This window comes from Calypte anna, chromosome 1, assembly GCF_003957555.1.
Source record: "Calypte anna isolate BGI_N300 chromosome 1, bCalAnn1_v1.p, whole genome shotgun sequence".
NCBI classification, from domain to species: Eukaryota; Metazoa; Chordata; class Aves; order Apodiformes; family Trochilidae; genus Calypte; species Calypte anna.
Window position 1 is genome coordinate 69,456,483 of NC_044244.1, and position 16,223 is coordinate 69,472,705.

Genomic DNA, 16,223 nt, shown 5'->3' on the forward strand with positions numbered 1-16,223 from the left:
ATGTGAATCTTTGCAGTCTCCTGCAGGTCTGCAGAATTTGGATTGACAGGAAGCTGAACATGAGCCAGCAGTGTGCCCAGGTGGCCAAGAAGGCCAATGGCATCCTGGCCTGTATCAGGAACAGTGTGGCCAGCAGGTCCAGGGAAGGGATTCTGCCCCTGTACTCAGTGCTGGTGAGGCCACAGCTTGAGTCCAGTTCTGGGCCCTTCAGTTTAGGAAGGATATTGAGGTCCTGGAGCGTATCCAAAGGAGGGCAAACAGGCTGATGAAAGGACTTGAGCACAGATCCTATGAGGAGAGGCTGAGGGAGCTGGGGCTGTTCAGCCTGGAGAAGAGGAGGCTCAGGGGAGACCTCATCACTCTCCACAAATCCCTGAAAGGAGGGGGTAGCCAGGTGGGGGTTGGTCTCTTTTGCCAGACGACTTTCAACAAGACAAGAGGGCATGGTCTTAAGTTGTGCCAGGGGAGGTTTAGGTTGGACATTAGAAAGAATTTCTTTACGGAGAGGGTGATCAGACATTGGAATGGGCTGCCCAGGGAAGTAGTGGATTCTCCGTCCCTGGAGATATTTAAAAAGAGACTGGATGTGGCACTCAGTGCCATGGTCTGGGAACCGCAGCAGTAGTGGTTCAAGGGTTGGACTTGATGATCTCTGAGGTCCCTTCCAACCCAGCCAATTCTATGATTCTATGAAATGTCTTGCCTGTTGTCTCTGAGACCCGGTTCTTTACTTTTCTCTTCACCTGTTCTCATCCTCATGGCTCATTGCTTTCTACCACTTTCCCTGTTGTTCCCTGCACTGCAGCATCATTTCCCAGTTTGGTGCAGAGAGTGAGATCTCCATCCTCCTTCCCAAAATTCCACTTGAACCAGCACCTGGCTACCTGTTAAGATGAGCAGTTAGCCCAAGTGCTCTTCTGACAAGCCACAGCCCTTTAGCAAAACATACACATAGTGTAAATGGTGAGCAATGAATTACTCACTTGTAACATCTGTCCCAGTGAGAATCTCTGCTTTCACAGAAGAAAAACCCCAAACCAATATACATAGTCTTCATGGTTTTGGCCAATGCTTAGGAATGTAAACCTTTTTAATCTGGGGTTTCAGAAAGAAAATAATAAAAATTAAGGTGAAGTGGGGTTTATAGCCTTCCAGCTATTTCTGTGATAAGATTGAAAGGCTGCCTATGAGTTTGACTGGAGTGAGGTCAGCCTCAGCTGTTAATGTTCCTGACCCAGGGAGGTCTGCAGGTGGCAGGAGGTGTTTCTCATAATTTGTTGTTTTAAATAATTTTCATTTAACCTTGTAGTATGTGGAAAGTATGAAAACCTTTCACACAAGCACATGGCCCAAGATGCAAAGAAAGACTTAGGGACACAGTTGATCAAGTCCAAAAGGTTGGACTTCATTTTCTGTTCCTCTGCCACCTGCAGTTCAATAGGGTCCCTAGCAAGTCCTTAAGCCTCTTCTTTTAGGCATACACTGGCAGGTTTATGTATAGAGCACCTGTAAAGCCTAATCAGATCTGCATATACCCCCCACCTTTATTTCTGTGCTTTCAGGATTTCAGTGTGGTTCATTCCATTTGTGCCCTAGCACACTAAGGCTGCTGTATGCACTATGTGCTCTGAGAAATGAGTTTGTGCTCAAATTGATACAAAATTGTTTCTTCAGTGAGATAACCAGAGCTCTGGTCTTCTCCAAAGTAAAGAACTCAAGGCACTCTTACTCATATTCCGTGTTGTTAACTAGGAACCTGATAATTGCTTTGCATGCAGAGAGATCAACTTTAAGAAAATAAATTTACACTCTTAGGAAGACAGTCTCTGTATAAGCTGGGGTCTATCACAAAAAATACAGATAACAAATAGAGATTGAAAGGTGGACGTTGTTTTCTCTTGAAAAGGAAGGCATCTCCATGTTTCTGCAAAGTCACTAAATAGAGGAAGAAAAAAAGTTGTTTTCTAAAACCACGTCCAACTGCCTAACTTGCAATTTTAAATTTGAAAATGGAGTAAGGTTTCTAAGGAACTAAATTTGGCAGTTTTTAGAGACTACCCATGATGTTAGAGTATTGGTTTATGTGGATTCCGTGCTTTTAAGGTATTTAGTTGTCAAACAAATAAGATCTTCAAGCTTTCAAGCTGGTAGGTAATTAAAAAAAATGGAGTCACTGTAGTTTTCAGCATTATATGTTTTTTTATTGTTTTCATAATTTTCATATTATAAACATTCATCACAGAAATCACCTCAGACAAATAACCCAGAAATGCTAAAAGAGTTTGTTTCACAGAAGTACAGATACCACTACACTACAGTCTTTACAGTTTAGTTCATAGTTAGATATGTGAATTGTGAAAGATGTAATTTTTAATAACTGGAAAAATGTTAAGGGCCCGTCAGAGGAACTCCTGAAAAATTTAGCACTTGTCATTTCTGTCCCTGTATGTATTTTGGTTAATGATTTTTATGTTCTTGTGCAGATTAGAAGGAATTTTAATGAAACTTGCAGTTATGTGATTTCTTAGCCTTTTCAGTCAATTTTTTCATCACTGCAATGAATATTGCCAGCCAGTTAAATCCATAATGTGTGAGTACTCGTCTTTAAAGGTTATCCTCATTTTTTTTCTAAGCGAGGTCAAGAAGTCTATTTGTTGCATTGATTGGCAAAGTTAAGAAGTTTGTAAATGATGAACAACTTTTGGCTTTTGCAGCTTAGTTGCTGTCTTGAAAATCAATTGAATGTGGTCAGTCCCTTTCTGTGACGTCTCAGGATTCATAACGATACAAAAATCCCAGACAGCCTGCCCTGCTGATACCTCCTGAGCCAGAATTCAATGCGGAAGTGGAAGTTTATGGTTCATTACATGGAAATTAGTCATGCCCTCATTAGTTGATGGGAAAAAAGAGAACAGAATATAAACCCTTGACATGCCAAAGAATGTATGTAGCAGTATCTTCTGCCCCCCCCCCCATTGTATATATAAATATATGCATGTATGTGTGTATATATATGTGCACTGTTGACTAAGAGTGTTGACATTTTAGTATGAATTATTGTAGTCCTCTTTAACTCCTGTTTATTTTTTTTCCCCCTCTTAGGTCTCTTATAGTCTCCTGGAACCACTTTTATTAGTGACTGTGCAGGTGTATAGCTTAGTAGGTGAAGAGGAGCTGTTTGTGGAGGTGGCAGTAGTAGGATTTTGTCATGTTAAATACTCTGGTTACTTCTTTTGTACCAGCCCTGGAGAGGCAGAGTTTGGGTTTATTTTAAAAGACTGAGACCTAGCCAAACAGGAGTTGTGGGCAACCATTCTGATAGCAGATATTTGTAAGCTCAAAGACAAGGAGAAGGGAGAAAACAGAAGGAAGAAGAGTCACAGAAGAGGTTCTCAAGCCAAGAACGTTGCCTGGTTTTCACTTATTTCACTCTCTTTTCCTTTACTTTATGATAGTTTTTGAATGGCTCTATTATTGAAGATTTTTTTTTTCAGCCTTCTGCTCCCTCCATATATTTTTAAATTTATACCTTTCTCTTTGGGAAGGAAAAGGATAAAAAACTGAGTATCTTCTATTTTGACTTGTAACTGTTCTCCTTTATGTCTGTGTTGTCGCTCTTTCCCTCTTGCTTTATGATCTTTGTTTCTCTCTTTTAAATTATTGTTTTCTTTTACTTGCTCTGTTTCCTCCCACTTCCATTATATTTATAGCTTTTTTGCCCATGTATTCCCCTCACTAAAGCAAAAACAGCTGTCTGAAATTTCCCTGTCCAACGTTATTTTATTTTAAAGGAAAGAGAATTTTGGGATTATTTTGGCCATTCCTGTGTGAGGGAAGAATTTGATAGAAGTGCTATGTATTAAAAATAGAGGAAATTCCTTGTGTCTTTCAGTTGTATATTGTTAAAAGGCTCGTTTCTGGTTTGCACACTTAAGCTGAAAACTATGCAATGATGAAGAGATACTTTTTTATAGCTAAAATTGCCTTCACTTCTCAGGGCTTTTTTCTTTCTTAATAGCAAACAGCAGTAGTATGTATGTCGCAGCGATGGTAAAAATATAACAAACTTTATTGGAAGGGGATGATATCTTTTATTAGACTAGTTGTCTGGTTTGGCCTGTTTTTTTCCATGAACTCATGAGGTTCGACAAAGCCATGTGCAAGGTCCTTAACTCGGGCTGGAGCAACCCCCAGCATCAGGGTGCTGGGTGGGCTGGGTGAGAAGGGACTGAGTGCAGGCTTGTGGAGAAAGAGTTGGAGGTGTTGGTGGCTGAAAAGGTGGACAGGAGCTGGCAATGTGAACTCACAGCCCGGGAAGCCAACCGTCTACTGGGGTGTATCAAAAGAAGCATAGCCATCAGGTCAAGGGAGGAGGTTCTACCCCTCTGCTACCATGAGACATCACCTGGAGTACTGCATCCAGGTCTGGAGCCCTGAGCACTATACAGATGTGGATCTGTTGCAGCAGTTCCAGAGGAAGGCCACCAAGATGATCAGAGGGCTGGAGCACCTCTTCTGTGAAAACAGGCTGAGAGAGTTGGAGTTGTTTAGCCTGGTGGAGAAAAGGCTCTGGGAAGGTCTTAATGGGGCCTTTTAATATTTATAGAATGCTTATAAAAAAGGGACAGACTTTTCTAGTTGGGCCTGTTGCTTTTAATGCAAGCTATGTATCTTACATTTAGTGGAGCTTCAGTGGGGTGTTTTTTTTTAGGACTTAGAAACATGAAATGTTATTAGTTAAGTTACGGTAGCTGTAACTACTCTCATGTAAGTCATACCATTGAAAGTCTGTTTGAAAAAGGAGGCATGTGTCTGCATGCTTTGCTGTGATGTGTGACAAGAGTGTTCTAGTGATACTTAGAAGTCATGGTTTGATTGACACCTTTGGTAGAAGTCATGGCTTAACAAAATTGCACCATTTTCTTCAGTTTTCTGGCCTCCTATGCCGTTCCCTCTGTTGAACTGACACAAGGTCACTTTGTTGAAAATCACAAGCAAACAAAGAATTCCTGAAGCTGGCTGAATCCTCCAATTGTGAAGAAGCTAGTCTAAATTTATTAGTTAAAAAATAAATGTGATTTAAGTGTTAGTCCAGTTATTCCTGCATTTTAATTTTAAGAAATCTGGAATACTGTGTGCCTTTGTCTTCTCCCCACCTTCCTAATGATGTCCTTCCTTAGCAAGCTCAATAATGTAATGTGGCAACTTGGTGATTAATTTTGAACATGCAAAGTTCTTTATGTTCCCATCTCATGTATGAAGATTATGGTATATGGGTTACTAACATTTTTTATAATCGTTAGGGGCTGGACGTAGCTTTGATCTGTGCTTGGATTTAGGGGAGGGCTCAGCTTTCTGTGTAATGGGCACATGTAGTGTTCTGAAGGGGAGAGTACTGTGAGGAGGCAGGTATCTACCTGCTGAATTTGATGAGGAAAGTTACTTCTCTGCTCTTTTGTTTTTGCTTAGCCTGAGAGTATCTTGTTTTAGGGCACAGTTTATTTCTTGTTTGCACTATGGAGTGTTTGACCTTAGGGAACCTAATTTAGTTCACTAAGTTTTGCTAACTTTTTTCCTGCTGAATTACCTCTTATTTGTTAATCTCTCTTGTGTTTTACATTTGAAAGCACTCGCTAAAAACAAGGCGAAAGCTAAAATAAGAACAACTCTGAGAATTTTTATTTTGATGGTTTTACTGTAGCAGAAATGTTCAGTGATGTGGGTGTCTGCATAATGTAACACATCCTCTTCCAAATCCTGCCTTTTTTGAATTCTTGAAGAAAACCCACACTCATTAAATAGCTTTCTATTGTGATAACTTGGAGAGGGAACTGCTGTACTTCAGCCTTCCCACTGAGTCAAGTCTCATTACAAATTATCTCTTTATGGCTCCAAAAGCTGCGCTTCCAAATTTCACTCATTAATGAGGATGGAATGAATTCCATAATGGCAGGCTATTTGCACTGGAACCATGCTCAAGAAGGACTGGTGTTTACTTCCTCAGTGCCTGAAACATGTTTGCAATGCAATGGATCTGCAAGCCATGATTTCATGTGGAAGGCTCCACATGTATGTGAATATGTGTGTGTGAACAGGGATGGTCACATGCAAGCAAAATGATTTCCATTTGCACTGTCTTTATTTCTTCCTCTCTTTAGTCCAAAATGCTGAGAAACTTATTTAAAACAAATGTTTTGATAACGATCATGAATGCATTTAAAAAAAAAAAATAAAAAAAATTCTTAGTTTCTTCTAAAAGAATATATAGCTTTTAATTTTTTTTCAGAGAAGCTGGGATATTTTAGAGTTAAACTGATTTGGCCATAGATCATTACCTAGTGGGAAATATTAAAGATCTTATTTTAAACTAAACAGGATAACTGTGCAGGCTTTCAAGTAAATTCAACATAATTGGTTAAGGGGCTTCAGTGTACCTCTTACAGTACCAGTAATTGACCTCTTTAAAGCACTTCACCCCCTAATAGTTTGGTTGAGAAGCATCTTGGTATTGGTTCACAGGAGACTGCTAACTGCCTCATTTCTTCACATTAGCTTAATGGAGAGTAATGACATCCCATAACATGAAATAAGTTTTGTCATCCATATTCTGCCTCACCATTTTTCATCTCTCTTTATTTGGATTATTAAGTATTTGATTTTGCATTACTGAGGTCAGTAGTTGCTCTACCTGTAGCTGTTGGTCTCTGGGTCAGACTTGTAGTAACATAATTTGTGTTTTTAGAAGGGCTATGCTTAGATATCCTTTTAAATACACCTTAAGGTATCTACACTAAGGGTAGAAAAATGAACACTAATATATTTTGTATATTATTTTATTCTTGTTTCATGTGTAGGGAGACATGGTAGAGAGTATCCTATTCAAGGTAGTACATCAATTTTATTAAATGTACTTTTGAGAATATTTTCTATTTAAATGTTTGCAGCATCTATTACTGGATAAATATTCTTCTATTTGTACATTTCTATTCCTGTGGTAACTTTGAGGCACTCTTTGCTATCATCATGTATCATCATTATTTATATATCTAGCTTTGCTATTTGCTGCAAAAAGTTTAATTTGTTCTTGCTGTTCCTTTTTTAATAGGCAGTTATTCTCATTTTTGTGTAGTGTGTTCAATAGGGAAAAAACACCAAAAAAAGTTCCTCAGTAATTAACATAGGACAGAGCAAGCTCTCTCTTCTTCAATTTAATCTTTGAGCATAACTAATTCTAGAAGAGGCTAATTTGATCTAATTAAAAAGAAGAAAAACTGAAATTGTTATTTAAAATGTTAATTGTCCCAGTCTTGCTTCTCTGAAATTGCAGTATCTACTGGTCAGGTCTTACAAAAGTTGTGTATTTAATTTATTTTATAAGGTGTTTGCCCCCCCTTCAATGTGTTGTTCTTCAAACATCTGAGTGCTTCATAGCCACCTAGTTAGCTACATGGGAGGCAAGGTTAGAGTAGATGACAAGGGAGGCAAGCAGATGTGTTTCAGAATATTTGTTTTGATTAGAAGTACGAGAGAAGTTCCTGTCAATATACTTGGAAACCAAGCTTTTCATCCGTGGTGGTGGCCTTCAGTTTGTTAGCAGTCTCCCTGACTTACCTTCCCTCTACTGTTGACAGGGACTCTGAATCTTGAAGGTGTGTAGTTTTCACTTGTAAACCACTTTTCTGAAGGCTTTTTGAGACTGATAGTCATTGTTGTGTTGTCTTTAGCTTCTTCAGTTCTTTGTGGTTCCCATAGTTTGAAACATGATGCCAGTAGAGCATAGAATAAGTAGCAAATATACAGAGATTGCATCCAGACCACAGGACTTCCTTTAGGCTGTTACTTATAATACTCACTGCATCTGAAATAAATGACTGATGTATGATAGATACTATGAAATTATTGCTACATCTAAAGGTATTGACTTCAATGATAAAAGTGTCACTACCTGTGAGGGTCTTTTGGCTATATTCTTGTATCAACTTATAAATAAATGTATTTCTTGGGTGGATGGGTATAGAAGAGAGGTTGGATTTTTTTATTTTTTTTTTTTTTAATCACCAAGTAGCTTTTATTCAGTTTGTCACACAACTAGCTAGGTTCTGAGTCACTTCACATTTTTTTCCCTATCTTACTGAACAGGTAGATCTGAAAATAAAATATCAGCACCAAAAGCAGCTTGAAATATTCTTTTTTTTCAAAGGAAACTAGTGCTTGTATGCTTGTAAATGAGTATTTCTTGATAATATACTGTGCCTTTTTAGTTGAATAGTAGGTTCTGTATTTCATATGGAGTAGGTAGATTGCTTGTGTTTCTCTGTAAAGGTTGTAGATGTTTAAGCTTTACTTGAAGAATTACAATTAAATGTTCACATTTGTAGTATACTTTCTGTGTGATCAGTATAATTTCAAGATAACTTTGCTGCTTGTTCTTTTGCTGTATTTTAAAGGTACAGATAAAAGAAACACAACACCTTTGTTTTTCAGTTGGCAAAGGGAAAAAACAAAAACTAGTAAGATGTAAGATGCTGCTTGTTATCCACTGTAGATACTGATTTTCATAGCTTGTTGGGCTTCGAGCTAATAGATTTTTATTACATGTAGATTGGTTGTTCTGTCAAAACTAAAGCCAGATTAGTATTTATCCCAAGTACAGAAATTGATTATTGATGACTTCCTTCTATTGGATTGATGAATTTGCATGATCATTGCCAGAGGTTTAGCCTGGGATTAAATCACATTTTTACTCATAAAGTCCATTTCTATTTGCATTCATCATTTAGAAGTGTGGGCCTATTTATATTCTTACAGTGTGTTTTTTTATCACACTGCATATTAAACCAGCTGTCTTAGGCTTCAGTTTTCTTTATTGCTATCTTATTAGTGTAAGAAACTTATGAAATGTGCTGTAATAATTTTGGGTGTTAGGTTTACAGGTAGGGTTGCAGTATGTGCTCTGAAGAGTCATTTTATACTTCGCTTCTTTTTTTTCTAAAGCATGTCTGCATGTTGTACAGAGGAGCAAAGCAAACTTCTTTGACAGGAAAAAGATGCATATCTACCCATTCAAGTGAAGCTGGGCTTTAGGAAGTTGCTAACACTTCGTGCAGGCTGAGTACTTCAAATGCATTGCCAGGTCAGATTTACCTAAATCAGTGTAGGAGGTACAAATGACAGGGTGAACCTCAGTCCTGGTTTGTCATTTTCAGGTGGGTTCCTTACTCAAGAGGACAACCTGGCTATGCAAGCAAGTGCAGGCTTTGCCTTCCCAGCAGGACATGGGCAAATCTTCATTTCTCCTCTGGGCTCTCCAGGCCTGCTTAGCAAGTTGCTCAAGCCTAGTGCTGAGCTGTGCTGCCTGCCTGGGCTGTGCTTGCATCTTTGGGACAGTCCTGGTTTCTTGTAGCCCAAGAAGCAGAGGCAAATTGGTGCTGTTTTACACAGCTGGGATTTTCCCTTGGTGGTTCCCTTTGAACTTCTGTGAAATGCTTTGTCATGTTGTGTGGTTGTGTGTGCTAGCTGGGTTTCTCAACATGTTGGCAATAAAAAGGTTTGAAAAACGTCAAGCATATTTTCTGGCTGATTTGTATGCTGTTAGCTTTTTTTGCAGTCTTAGTTTGGTTGTTTATTTTTCTCCTTTTTTTTATGTCTTTTTTATTATCCGTAAGCTACAGGGTATATATAGTGCTGACTTTCTGAGTCAATGTTGCTGTTACCATTGTGGCTGGGTGAGTTTGAAATGTGGCCATTTGCTTGTGTAAATGCTGATGTTACTGGCACCATTCTACCAACCAGAAAACTTGAATTATTATTTGTATAGAAAACAGAAACAAATATTTATAGTTTTTGATGTTGCACTAAAAATTTCAACACAAAAGATCTGTCTTTTTGTGTGTTTTGGCATTTTTTTCTTGCAACATCATGGATGTGTATACCTGGGAGTCAAGAATGCTTATGGGGAAGACAAGGGGACTGAAGATGAAATGTAGTAAGAAAAAAAAATGTAGTTTTTACATTATGATGACCAGCTTAAAAATAATTCATTGACTCTCCCAGATTTTCTTTTTATTAATCTTTGCAGACTTTGTTGTTGTTTGGGTGGGGTTTTAGTTGTTTGTTTTTATTGTTAAACTTTGCAGAAGCATTCATACACAAGTTTTAAGAAATGTGCTGTAGGATGATGTAGTGTCTTAAAGGCAGAGGTGGGTGGCAGGAACCTTTAAATTGAAGAATGAAGACTGCAACCATCAGCATACATAACTGTTTGTTTTGGGGTTTTTTTTGTTGAAGAAAATTTGCACTTACAACAATTGGTGAGTAAAAAATGTTACTTTGTATGAGGTAGATTTTAGAAACATTTGGAAGATGCTGATGTGACTGAGGGAACAAAATGTGAGGATCATCGTAACTAACATTTTGCCTGAGCTGGGGGGAAGTGAAGCAAAGGTTGAGAGAAGAGGATTGCAGGAAACTCTGGAACTTCATGTAGAAATGACCAGAGCATGGATGGGTTATACTTCTGAAGATCACAAAGAGAAAATGTTCCTGGGAAAAAAAGTCAGCTTTTTTTCAGTAGGAGTGCTGATGATACCCTTACGGTAGTCACAGGAGGTAATGCCTAGAAGTTACCTCATGAGGTCATACAGTGCATGGTACTGTCTCTAAAATAAGACTGACAATAGCTCTATCTTTCTTGTAAGTTACACATTTAATCTATTCTTACAAGCAACAGAAAGCCGTAGAGCCAACCTCACTGTTAATTTTTCCAGTGCATCCCTCCACTGAGCAAGGGAAAGAATCTCCTGATAACTAATCTGAATCTTTCTTGAAGTGAAGATTATTTTTCTATTCCTTCAGACACATGTATATATAATAGATTTTAGCAGTCATTTAGGTACTAGAAAGCAGCTGTTATGTCTAAACAGCTTGTGTTCTTCGTTTTTTCCTCCTGGAACATGTTTTCTAGATCACTTATGAGTCTCATTCCACTCTTCTGACCTCTGTCCTATTCCTTCACTTATTTCTGTGAACCTTTGTGCTGGAACAAGACGCTTTTAGGGTTTATTGGTATTAAAGAGACTGGAAGGATTACTTCACATCTCATAAAGGGTAGGCTTTCATCTGTATTCTCAGTGCAATGTTTACCTTTTTAGCAGTGGTTTAGGAGAGTTGCTTGTGATGATAATCCCTGATGCTTCTCTGAAGATAAGCCAACTAGTTATAATAAGCCTCATACTTGTGTGGCTTTAAGGAGTCTTTTATATGAGATTATTTTACTAAACATTTCTCTGTTTTTTCAAGATGATATTGAATTCCAGTTCTGTCTTCCGAGTGAGCTTTCAGAATTTTGGCTAGTGCTGAAAGTGCTGCACCCTTCCGTCACTGCAAAACCTTTTAAATAAGATGACTCTTATTAAATAAAACGAGGGTATGACTGTTGGACCTGTCAGCCTGAGCTCTGGTAACAGCGGTGCTGAGCAGCATTCTGGAGCAGTCTAGCAGTTCAGAATTGTCTTTTGGTCCCAGTGGGCTTCTAACTCATGTGCTAAGTTCTTGCTGCTGCAAATAACCCTGTTTAGATATCCATGGCATCACCATCATCATACTGTATTTTGCTGGGTAGACTTATCCTTAGAGTGAGCCTTCTTTTGTGTCAACTGTACTCACACATTTATCAAGATAATGTGGTCCTTTCTGCTCTTGTACTACCTCATCATTAATGCATTTTCTACTCTTAATGCAGTTTATCTTTTTCTCTGGAGACCTTACGAGTTTGGGGTTTTTTTTGGGGGGGGTTGTTATTCTTTTTGGAGGGGGGCATTATGTTGTTTGAGGCTTGTTTGCTTTTTAATTTAAAGATTTGTATTAAAAATAAAAGATTTTTGATGAAGGCTTGGGCGGTTTTTAAATGACAGTGATTATAACAGTTGAAATTTTAGTAAGGCAAGTCAACAGCAATAAAAAGTGCTTAGCTTGGGCTACTTGCTATTGACAATAAAAATATGTACATATGTAGTTGTCAGCTGTTTTATTAAGACAGTGACTTCTCTGTTGGGGAAGAATTGTGTGGTTTCGTAACACTAGAAGTAAATGTCATTTGATAGCTACAGTTGGGCACAATATTGAGTAAGATATTGACAGCTCAAACTCAGAGGATAAACAGACCTTCAGGCCAGCTGTTGTTGTATCACTAATGTATGTGTGTGAACACTGTTTAGTGGTTCATCTAGGCAGAAAAAAATGGGGCAGGTGAAGAGGGAGCAGCAGCTCAATACTACAACCCAGCAGGGCTTGTGGCAAATAGCTTTGTCCCTGATGGGGATAGATTTTGAACACTGGTTCAGCTCAAACTTGGCTAAGCTGTGATCCAGGAACCTCTGCCTATGGTGGAAACAAGATACTGTCTATCTGGTGAGTTTGCAGCATTTTTGCTGCTTTAGGAAGCCCCAGGTCTCAAGGCAACATATTTTCAAGGAGCTCTGGGTTGGAAAAGAAAATCCTATGCATCATGCCTGGTGGCTTAACCATTTTCTTTTCTGTGTTTTCTTTTTTGTGTGATTACCCCTGGTGATTTTGTTATCTGGACTGTGTCAATCATGTGTCATATCCAGTGCTTCTTTGTGAAATGGATAAGGTGAGGTTAAAAGTATTTTGTATTTTGGAAAAGCTTTGGGTACTGCTTAGATGATGACTGAACTTTGGCAGAGACTGCCCAATAGAGACATCTGCTCTAGTGCCCTATTAAAGAGCAGTATAATGGAGTGAGGAATTGGGATATAATGCAAGGGAAATGTGCAATGTGGGTGGGTCATGCAGATGGATTTTGGTAGGGAGATGAAAAAGGTTTCTGTAGTCACAAACACTAAAATTGCAGTGGTGGTACTTGACTGTTAGCAGGCAGGAGCAATGTTAAATCTGATCTAAATCAGTGCTCACTTTTTCCCCAGATGAAAATGACTGCTTATGAAAGGTTAGGGGATTTATGGGAGTGTCAAAACATATGGCAGATGGGCTGCATTAGGACTCATGAGCATAGTAATCCAAATCCTTTCTGCCAAGCATTACAGAGGATCTCTTCCTGCTGCTGAGCTACACTAAATGTACACAGTCAAGAGGAGCACAAGCTGTCAGGAGGCTCAGAAGAGTTGCTAGTGAAAGTGCTTGTCTGAGTTAATTTTGAAAACTGTTTTTGCAGGCCAAAATCTACTGGGGAACTGATTATTATTTATAAATGTTAATAAATTGCTGCAACCCGCTTGTTTTGGTTTGTTTGTTTTCCCTTTGGTTTGCTGGACAAGGTCTGGAAGACAGTAAAGCCAAAATGTGAGCTAAACCTTTCTAATTATCTCTGACTATATTAGTACAGAGGGATAAAAGCTGTGCAAAAGTCACGACTGTTGAGAGAGAAGAAAAGAGGGTTGACTTTGTCATTCCTCTTCTGAGCCAGCACTATCTAAAAAAAAAAAAAAAAAAAAAGCATCCTACTTTAAATATTTATAACTGAAGTTTAAGTGTTAGGGGCAGTTTTAGTTTAGACTGGGAGACTGAGTCCAGAGGATCCCCTCTGAAATCTGAAAAGTCACAGTATTACACAGGTTACTGGTAGCTGTAGTTACCATGTATATGTAAAGCCACTGGCTTTTGAGAAGATTCAGATCTAGAACAGTTTCTGAGGAAGCATGAAAACCATTTGTGTCTGAGGCAGCAGGAGGATATTTGGACTCCACTCCTACAGTCAGCTAATTAAACTAAAGAATCCATCAAAACTCCTCTAGTTAATTTAGAGTATTTTAGAGCATTATAAATAGATATGCTGGTATGGCAAACCACCTACTTGGATAGCTCTGAGCTCCATGGGTGAATGCTTAGATAATTAATTTGATACTTAAGTATTAAGTATTAAGATACTTAAGTATCTTAATTAATTAGATACTTAATTTGACAGTGGTGTAAAATTTTTCTTGATGGAAAAAAAAAAAGAAAACAAGTTTTATTAAAGCATGAAACACAATACTACATGTAGATATGTTGTGTTCTTTGTAGAACAAAGAAGTGTTAGGATCCAGACCTTACAAATCTTAAATTTAAACTTATAAAGGATGGTGCACATTGTTACTCTAGCAGTGAGGATGGTTTTGCTCTGAGGTACAGATTGTTTGTATTTGTAGGGCTAGGACCTGCAAGAGGCAAGCTTTTAATTGTTGTGGTTTTATGATATATGAAGAAGATCTGAAAGTTTTTAGCAGTTTTCAGTATTATCCATGGGGAATGGTGTATCTGCTCAAGCATGGTTTTGTTGATGAAGTTTGTATGGTGAACTTTCTCAGCATTTAATTGAAAAGTACATTTGCTAGATCTTCAGAAAAGAAAAATTTTCTTCCAGTTGTTAAGTATTAATGAAATACCAAGGCAGTCTAAACAATCCATAAAAGCTCATTTTTGTCAATCAAGTTTCACTTGCTTAATATTTAGTATGTCTTAATCTTTTGACTGGTATATAGTCTTCCAGCAAAGACCTGCTCTGAATATGTATTTAAAACAAATAAGCAAAGGAACAAAGCACCATCTTCGGCTTCCCAGCCTCTTTTCTTTGAGCAGCCTCCTCTTAAGAGACTGCAGAAAAGTCTATAGAAAAGACCTAGAAAAGGTCTATAGAAAAGAACTGAACAGGTCACATTTAATATTTGAAAGTAGTTTGTGTGCATGTTTGAAGGAAGGAAGTTTGCTTCCATGAATTCTTCCATATTGCCTGAAACTGTGTGAATTAATCTGACTGCATTTAAATTTTTAAAACTTCCCAAGGAGAAGCTGTATAGAAATGTGAAAAGGAATAAATTTCTTCACAAGACAAGAGGATAAATTATGATGACTAGACCATGTCTTGTTAGTGGAACATAAGTAACCTGATGGTCGGAAACTATTAATAATTGACCTTAAATGGAGCAGCATAATCATCTGTATTTCATGATGTCAAGTCTAGAGCGCCACCAAAAAGGAGAAAAATGACCTATTTAAAAGAAATAAGATAAAACATTCCAGTGTGAGGTCCTGCCTCTAAATAACTGAGGAAACACTGAGTAACCATCCCAGGAATGTGTAGTGTGAGATGAAAGAAACACTTCTAATAAAAGGAAAAGCTATTGACAAATAATTCTTTGTAATACTAGAAAAATTACCAAAGTGCTTATGCTGTATCTGAAGCTATTTGACAAATAGTTTTTCGTTTATTACAAAAGACATCTGAAATGTAATATAAAAATACACATCTTTTAGCTTTTATGGATTCTTCTGTAAAGAGAGAGTAATCTAAAACAGCTTTCATTTAGGGCCCCCATGTAGCTGAGTGCAGAACTTAAACTCATCAGTCCTAGAAATAGGTGAGAATGTCTTGTTTCATGCTTCTCATTTAGGCAGAAGTGGTGTGTTTCTGCAAGCATTTGAAATAGTGAGTGCTTTAGGATGGGAAGAGGGGAACCCAGGGGCAGCTCCAGCTGGCAAATATTGAGTTACTCTATAAGTGGAGGCTCTTTGAGGTGCTAGCATTATGATATGGATAGGTGGAGGCAGCTGTGTGCTTCATGTAGTGTTATTTAGATAGAAGGAAGATGTGAAAGGTTTTAGAGCACCAACTTGATGTGGTGTGCTTGAAGAAAAAAAGCTCACTAACAGTCTGCTGTTTGGGTGTGAGTTGCAAGATGAAGTGGGGTTTTCAGTAGTAAGCAGATCGAGAAGGCTCAAAATGGTTATTGTAAGTAATGGGTAAGAGCTGGGAGGCCTAAACATGGAATCTGTGCCTGTTTTCCTCTCTTGACTTCCTAGAAAGTTTGTTTAGTTCTCAGTGAAATGCCTTGGAGAAACTTTCATTAGGAAAAAGGGAACCAGAACGTTCTTTAAATCTGGTTATGGCAAAGTGGTGTTTTGGCTGCTGCCAGGCCACCAAAGGATTTGGGAGTTTCTGTAGGAACCATTGTAAGGTTTTATAAATTCCCCTAGAAAAAAGATTGCTTTCAAAGAGTTACACACTAAATCTTAAGCAAGGACTGACAACCCTGACATCTCTAAAGACTTGACACTGATGCCAGCTTGGTACAGCTTGAATGAAAGAAGCTGTGCTTTTAATCATTGGTCAGCAGCGTACCTCAGACATTTTGTCAGAGAATGAGATCTATAGTGCTTGTTCCATTACAAAAAAAAAGTTGTATCAGGTATTTCTCAGTTCCTTTCAT

General features: G+C 38.2%; 1 protein-coding gene across 1 annotated transcript in view; it reads left to right on the forward strand.

The window, feature by feature from the left end:
• The window catches only part of TMTC2 (transmembrane O-mannosyltransferase targeting cadherins 2), a 248,807-nt gene that overhangs the window by 128,184 nt on the left and 104,400 nt on the right, over nt 1-16,223 (forward strand). The gene's annotated exons all lie outside the window — the stretch shown is intronic.